This window comes from Bos indicus, chromosome X, assembly GCF_029378745.1.
Source record: "Bos indicus isolate NIAB-ARS_2022 breed Sahiwal x Tharparkar chromosome X, NIAB-ARS_B.indTharparkar_mat_pri_1.0, whole genome shotgun sequence".
NCBI classification, from domain to species: Eukaryota; Metazoa; Chordata; class Mammalia; order Artiodactyla; family Bovidae; genus Bos; species Bos indicus.
In genome coordinates, this window is record NC_091789.1 from 10,046,462 (window position 1) to 10,053,089 (window position 6,628).

At 36.2% G+C, this 6,628-nt stretch overlaps 1 pseudogene; it reads left to right on the forward strand.

Annotated features, from left to right (window-relative positions):
• The first annotated feature begins 488 nt into the window (after positions 1–488).
• On the forward strand, positions 489–977 carry LOC109555091 (large ribosomal subunit protein uL23 pseudogene; annotated as a pseudogene).
• Positions 978–6,628: the final 5,651 nt, after the last annotated feature.

Sequence of the window (6,628 nt, forward strand, 5' to 3'; positions counted from 1 at the left end):
AAGGAAATACTAGTTTTAAATGATACAATGGACCAGTTAGACCTAATTGGTATCTATAGGACATTTCACCCGCGAACAATGAATTTCACCTTTTTCTCAAGTGCACATGGAACGTTCTCCAGGATAGATAACATCCTGGGCCATAAATCTAGCCTTGGTAAATTCAAAAAAATTGAAATCATTCCATGCATCTTTTCTGATCACAATGTGGTAAGATTAGATGTCAATTATAGGGGAAAAAAAAACTATTAAAAATTCCAACATACAGAGGCTAAACAACATGCTTCTGAATAACCAACAAATCACAGAAGAAATTAAAAAAGATGAACTCAAAATATGCATAGAAACAAATGACAATGAAAACAAAACAACCCAAAACATATGGGATTCAGTTAAAGCAGTGCTTGCTCCTTCGAAGAAAAGCTATGACAAACTTTTGGCAGTGGATTAAAAAGCAGAACCTTTTCATGAAGATGGCGTGCCTTTTTATGAAGATGGCACTGAAGGTGAAGAAGGAAGCCCCAGCCCCTCATAAAGCTGAAGCCAAAGCGAAGACTTTGAAGGCCAAGAAAGCAGTGTTGAAAGGTGTCCACAGCCACTAAAAAGAAGAAAAATATATATATATCCATATGTCACCCACCTTCTGGCGGCCCAAAACACTGCAGCTCAGGAGGCAGCCCCAATATTCTCAAATTAACACCCCTAGGAGAAACAAATTTGACCACTGTGCCATCATCAAATTCCCCCTCATCACCAAGTCAGCCATGGATAAAATAGGAGATAACAACACATTGGTATTCATTTTGGCTATCAAGGCCAACAAGCACCAAATTAAACAGGCTGTGAAGAAGCTCTATGACACTGACATGGCTAAGGTCAATACCATGATCAGGCCTGATGGAAAGAAGAAGACATATGTTCAACTGGTTCTTGACTATGATGCTTTGGATGTTGCCAATAAAATTGGGGTCATCTAAACTGAGTCCAGCTGACTAATTTCAAATATAAAAGTTTTCACTATTAAAAAAAAAAAAGGCAGAGACATCAGTTCGCCACAAGTGTCCATATAAGTCAAAGCTATGGTTTTTCCAGTAGTCATGTACAGATGTGAGAGTTAGAGTATAAAGAAGGATGAACACTGAAGAACTGATGCTTTTGAATTGTGCTGGAGAAGATGCTTGAGAATCCTTTGAAGAGCAAGGAGATCAAACCAGGCAATCCTAAAGGAAATCAACCCTAAATATTCATGGAAGGACTGATGCTGAAGCTCAAGCTCCAATACTTTGGCCACCTGAATGGAAAAGCTGACTCATTGGAAAAGACCCCAATGCTGGGAAAGATTAAGGGCATGGGGAGAATGGGGTGACAGAGGATGAGATAGTTGGATGGCATCACTGATTCAATGACCGTGAGTTTGAGCAAACTGTAGGAGATAGTGAAGGACAGGGAAGCCTGGTATGCTGTAGCGCATGGGGTCACAAAGAGTTGGACATGACTTAATGACTGTAGACAACAACATTAATAGAAGAAGGGAGAAAAACACATGATCATCTCAACAGATGCAGAAAATGGTTTTGGCAAAATTTAACACCATTTCATCATGATGACATTGGATAAACAAGGAATCATAGGAAACTTCCTGAATTTTTAATGAGTTCCTATGAAAACTCCACAGATAATATCAGATGTAATGGTGAAAGATTGAATGCTTACCCCCTAGTATCAAAAACAAGACAAGGATATCCACTTTTACCACTTCTATTGGAAAGTATTCTTGAGGTCCTAGTCATGGAAAATAGGGAAATAGAATTTCATATTGGAAATAAATTTGAAAAAAAATATTTACTTGAAAATGACATGACTTTGTATGTAGATAATCCTTGCTGCTGCTGCTGCTGGTGCTAAGTCGCTTCAGTCGTGTCCGACTCTTAGCGACCCCATGGACTGAGTGAGGCCCACCAGGCTCCTCCATCCATGGGATTTTCCAGGCAAAAGTGCTGGAGTGGGGGTGCTATTGCCTTCTCTGAGATAATCCTTAGGATCATTTAAAAACAATTAGAACTAATACAGAATTTTAGCAAGGTTGCAAGATTCATGATTAATATAGAAAAATCAAGTGTGTTCCTATAGAGTAAGAAACAAACCAAATTTAAAACTGACAGAACAGTTGCATTTGCAAGGTATATAAAGAACTAAAATTAAAAAAAGAAGTGCAACACATATACCTGGAAACCATGAAGCATCATTGAAGAAATTAAAGATATAAATAAATTGAAAGATATCCTGTGTTCATGGTTTGCAATACTTAACATTTTTAGGATGGCAATACTCCCCAAATTGATCTACAGATTCAGTGCAATCCTTATCAGAATCACAATTGCCTCTGCTACAGAATCTGACAAGCTGACCCTCATATTCACATGGAAACTCAAGGAATTCACAACAGCCAAATGTTCTTGAAAACAGACAACAAAGTTGATGGATTCACATTTACTGATTTCAAAACTTACTACAAAGCTGCAGTAATCAAGACAGTGTGGTACTGGCATAAGGACAAACATAGATATCAGCTGAGTAGAATAGACAGTATAGAAATAAGCCCATTTATCTATGGTCAATGATTTTCACTAAGGATATCAAGACAATTCAAAACAGAAAGAATAATCTTTTCAACAAATGCCCTTGGAGCAACTGGTAATCTGCATGCATAAAAATAAAACTGACAGAAAACAACAAAATTCTGTAAAGCAATTACCCTTCAATAAAAAAATAAATTAAAAATAAAACTGAACCCCTAACTCATATAACTTATAAAAATTAAAGATGTAAATATAAGAGCTAAAGGTATAAGATTCTTAGTAGAAGACATAGGTGTGAATCACCATGCCCTTAGATTATGCAGTGTTTTTATAAAGATATGAAAAAAGTTGGACACAACTGAGCACTAAGCACACACACCAAAAGTACAATAGCAAAGGAAAAAGTAGATTAATTGGACAACATCAAAATTTTTTAAAAAGTGCATGTCATTGGACATCATCAAGAAAGTGTATGGCCAATCTGTAGAATGAGTGAAAATATTTGTCAATCAGATATCTGATAATGAACCTACTTATAATCCATATTATATAAAGAACTCTTACAACTTAATAAAAAGACAAAAAACTTCAAAAAATGGGCAAATTATCTGAATAAATATTTCTTCAAAGAAGATAGACAATACACTCATGAAACCCGATTCAACATCATTATATACGAGGGAAATTGAAGTAAAAATCGCAATGAGATACCACTTATCCACTAGAATGGCTATAAGAAAAGAAACAGATAACAGCAAGTGTGGCTGACCATATGGAGAAATTAGAACCCTTATATACTGCTGGTGCTAACATAAAATCATGCAGCCACGTTTAAAAACAACCTGACAATTCATCAAATGATTAAAGATAGGGTTAAGATCTGAGCTACAAATTCCACACCTGGATGTATACTCAAGGAAAATGAAAACATGTCCATGCAAAAATTTGTACAGGAATGTCCATAGAAGTGTTATTCATAAGAGTCAAAATTTAGAAACAATTCAAATGTCCAGCAACTGATGAATAGATAAAGGGTAAATGGTATGAATTCATAATAAAAAAAACAAATAAAAATACCAAATGCATGAAAAAAACTTATTCACAAATATAAGTGAAAAAAATTAAAGTTTTAATTAATGGCTTTAAATCAGTCTAGTCAGAGATCATTAGGGGCTTAATAACAGGATTATAAGCATTGTCTTGAATTTCAATATTTGGGTTGGTGACTTGAATGAAGGCATAAGAAATAAGACTTCTCAAAATTAACAGATTAGCAAAAGCTGGTTGAAATGGATATTACCAAATTATGTTTGATAAGCAAAAAATCAATATGCTTCAATGACGTTTCACTGTTAATATAATCCATGTAAAGGAAATAAATTTTAGTCCTGGACTTAGATGATAATGTCAACTGTATTCATGGAGTATGAAGCAGGACTGGCTTCATAGCCTTCTACATGACAAAGACCTAGAAGATTTTGTTCATTATAAGCACAATAATTCTGCTTTAGTGACATGTAAATGTAAAAACAAACCACACATGGACACAGAAACTTGCATGAGTTTAGGATATTTTATTAATGTCTAGTGTTCTAAATATGTCACAGAAAAAATAATGTCACAACATTTTACACTGATGAATAGATAAAGGGTAAATGGTATGAATTCATAACCAAAAACCAAATAAAAATATCAAATGCATGAAAAAAACTTATTGACAAATATAAGTGAAAAAAACTGAAGTCAAAATCACATTAAAAAATTAAAATTAAATTTTAAATTAAATATTAACTTTAATTAAGATTAAATTTTAATTAAAATTAAATGTCAAATCACATCTATATTATGTTCAGCTCTGCTGCTGCTGCTGCTAAGTCACGTCAGTCGTGTCCAACTCTGTGCGACCCCATAGACGGCAGCCCATCAGGCTCCCCCGTCCCTGGGATTCTCCAGGCAAGAACACTGGAGTGGGTTGCCATTTCCTTCTCCACTGCGTGAAAGTGAAAAGTGAAAGTGAAGTCGCTCAGTCGCGTTAGACTCGTAGCGACCCCATGGACTCCAGCCTACCAGGCTCCTCCATCCATGGGATTTTCCAGGCAAGAGTACTGGAGTGACTTGCCATTGTCTTCTCCATGTTCAGCTCTAGGTATATTTTAAGACTAACACTGACAAACTGGAATGTATCTAAGGTTGGCAACAAGAGTGGTAGAGCATATGGAAATGGATCAGAGAAGGAATGGTTGTGGAGACTGAAGATATTCAGGCCAGGATAGAAAACAGAGGGAATATAGTACTTGTCTCCAAATATTTGAACAATTGTCATGTGGAAAATGGATTACATTTATTTTGTGTGGTTGCAGAGGGAAGAGATAAATCCAAGAAGTAGAAGTTTCATGATCTATTTTGACTTAATACAAGGAAAACTTTGTATTAAGGCTGTTTAATAATGAATGATGTGTGTGACCTCATAAGTTCCATTTCACTGGAATTTTAAAACAGAGGCTATAAACCTATCCTGCATTGGATAGTTGGTCTGAAATATGGAAAACAGTGGTTCTCAAACTTCAGAATGAAAAAAAAAAAAATCAATTGATTACGGTGGGAGTCTCAGGGATGGAGCCTGAATTCATATTCTCTTTAATACCACAAGTGATTCTGGTATAAATGATTCACAGGCCCACTTTCAAATAGTAATATGTGGAATTCTTTGTTTCTTCTGAAGTGAAAAGAAGACACTGGCTAAATAAAGAGATTAACAGAATTTTAGCCATTTCTGAAATTTTCTGTTACTAAAAATGATTTTATTTTTTTTTTCTTCCAATTTTATTTTATTTTTAAACTTTACATAATTGTATTAGTTTTGCCAAATATCAAAATGAATCCTCCACAGGTATACATGCGCTCCCCATCCCGAACCCTCCTCCCTCCTCCCTCCCCATACCATCCCTCTGGGCCGTCCCGGTGCACCAGCCCCAAGCATCCAGCATCATGCATCGAACCTGGACTGGCAACTCGTTTCCTACATGATATTTTATATGTTTCATTGCCATTCTCCCAAATCTTCCCACCCTCTCCCTCTCCCACAGAGTCCATAAGACTGTTCTATACATCAGTGTCTCTTTAGCTGTCTCGTACACCAGGTTATTGTTACCATCTTTCTAAATTCCATATATATGCGTTAGTATGCTGTATTTATGTTTTTCCTTCTGGCTTACTTCACTCTGTACAATAGGCTCCAGTTTCATCCACCTCATTAGAACTGATTCAAATGTATTCTTTTTAATGGCTGAGTAATACTCCATTGTGTATATGTACCACAGCTTTCCTATCCATTCATCCGCTGATGGACATCTAGGTTGCTTCCATGTCTTGGCTATTATAAACAGTGCTGCGATGAACATTGGGGTACACGTGTCTCTTTCCCTTCTGGTTTCCTCAGTGTGTATGCCCAGCAGTGGGATTGCTGGATCATAAGGCAGTTCTATTTCCAGTTTTTTAAGGAATCTCCACACTGTTCTCCATAGTGGCTGTACTAGTTTGCATTCCCACCAACAGTGTAAGAGGGTTCCCTTTTCTCCACACCCTCTCCAGCATTTATTATTTGTAGACTTTTGGATCGAAGCCATTCTGACTGGTGTGAAATGGTACCTCATAGTGGTTTTGATTTGCATTTCTCTGATAATGAGTGATGTTGAGCATCTTTTCATGTGTTTGTTAGCCATCTGTATGTCTTTTTTGGAGAAATGTCTATTTAGTTCTTTGGCCCATTTTTTGATTGGGTCGTTTATTTATCTCAATAGATGCAGAGAAAGCCTTTGACAAAATTCAACATCCATTTATGATAAAAACTCTCCAGAAAGCAGGAATAGAAGGAACATACCTCAACATAATAAAAGCTATATATGACAAACCCACAGCAAACATTATCCTCAATGGTGAAAAGTTGAAAGCATTTCCTCTAAAGTCAGGAACAAGACAAGGGTGCCCACTTTCACCATTACTATTCAACATAGTTTTGGAAGTTTTGGCCACAGCAATCAGAGCAGAAA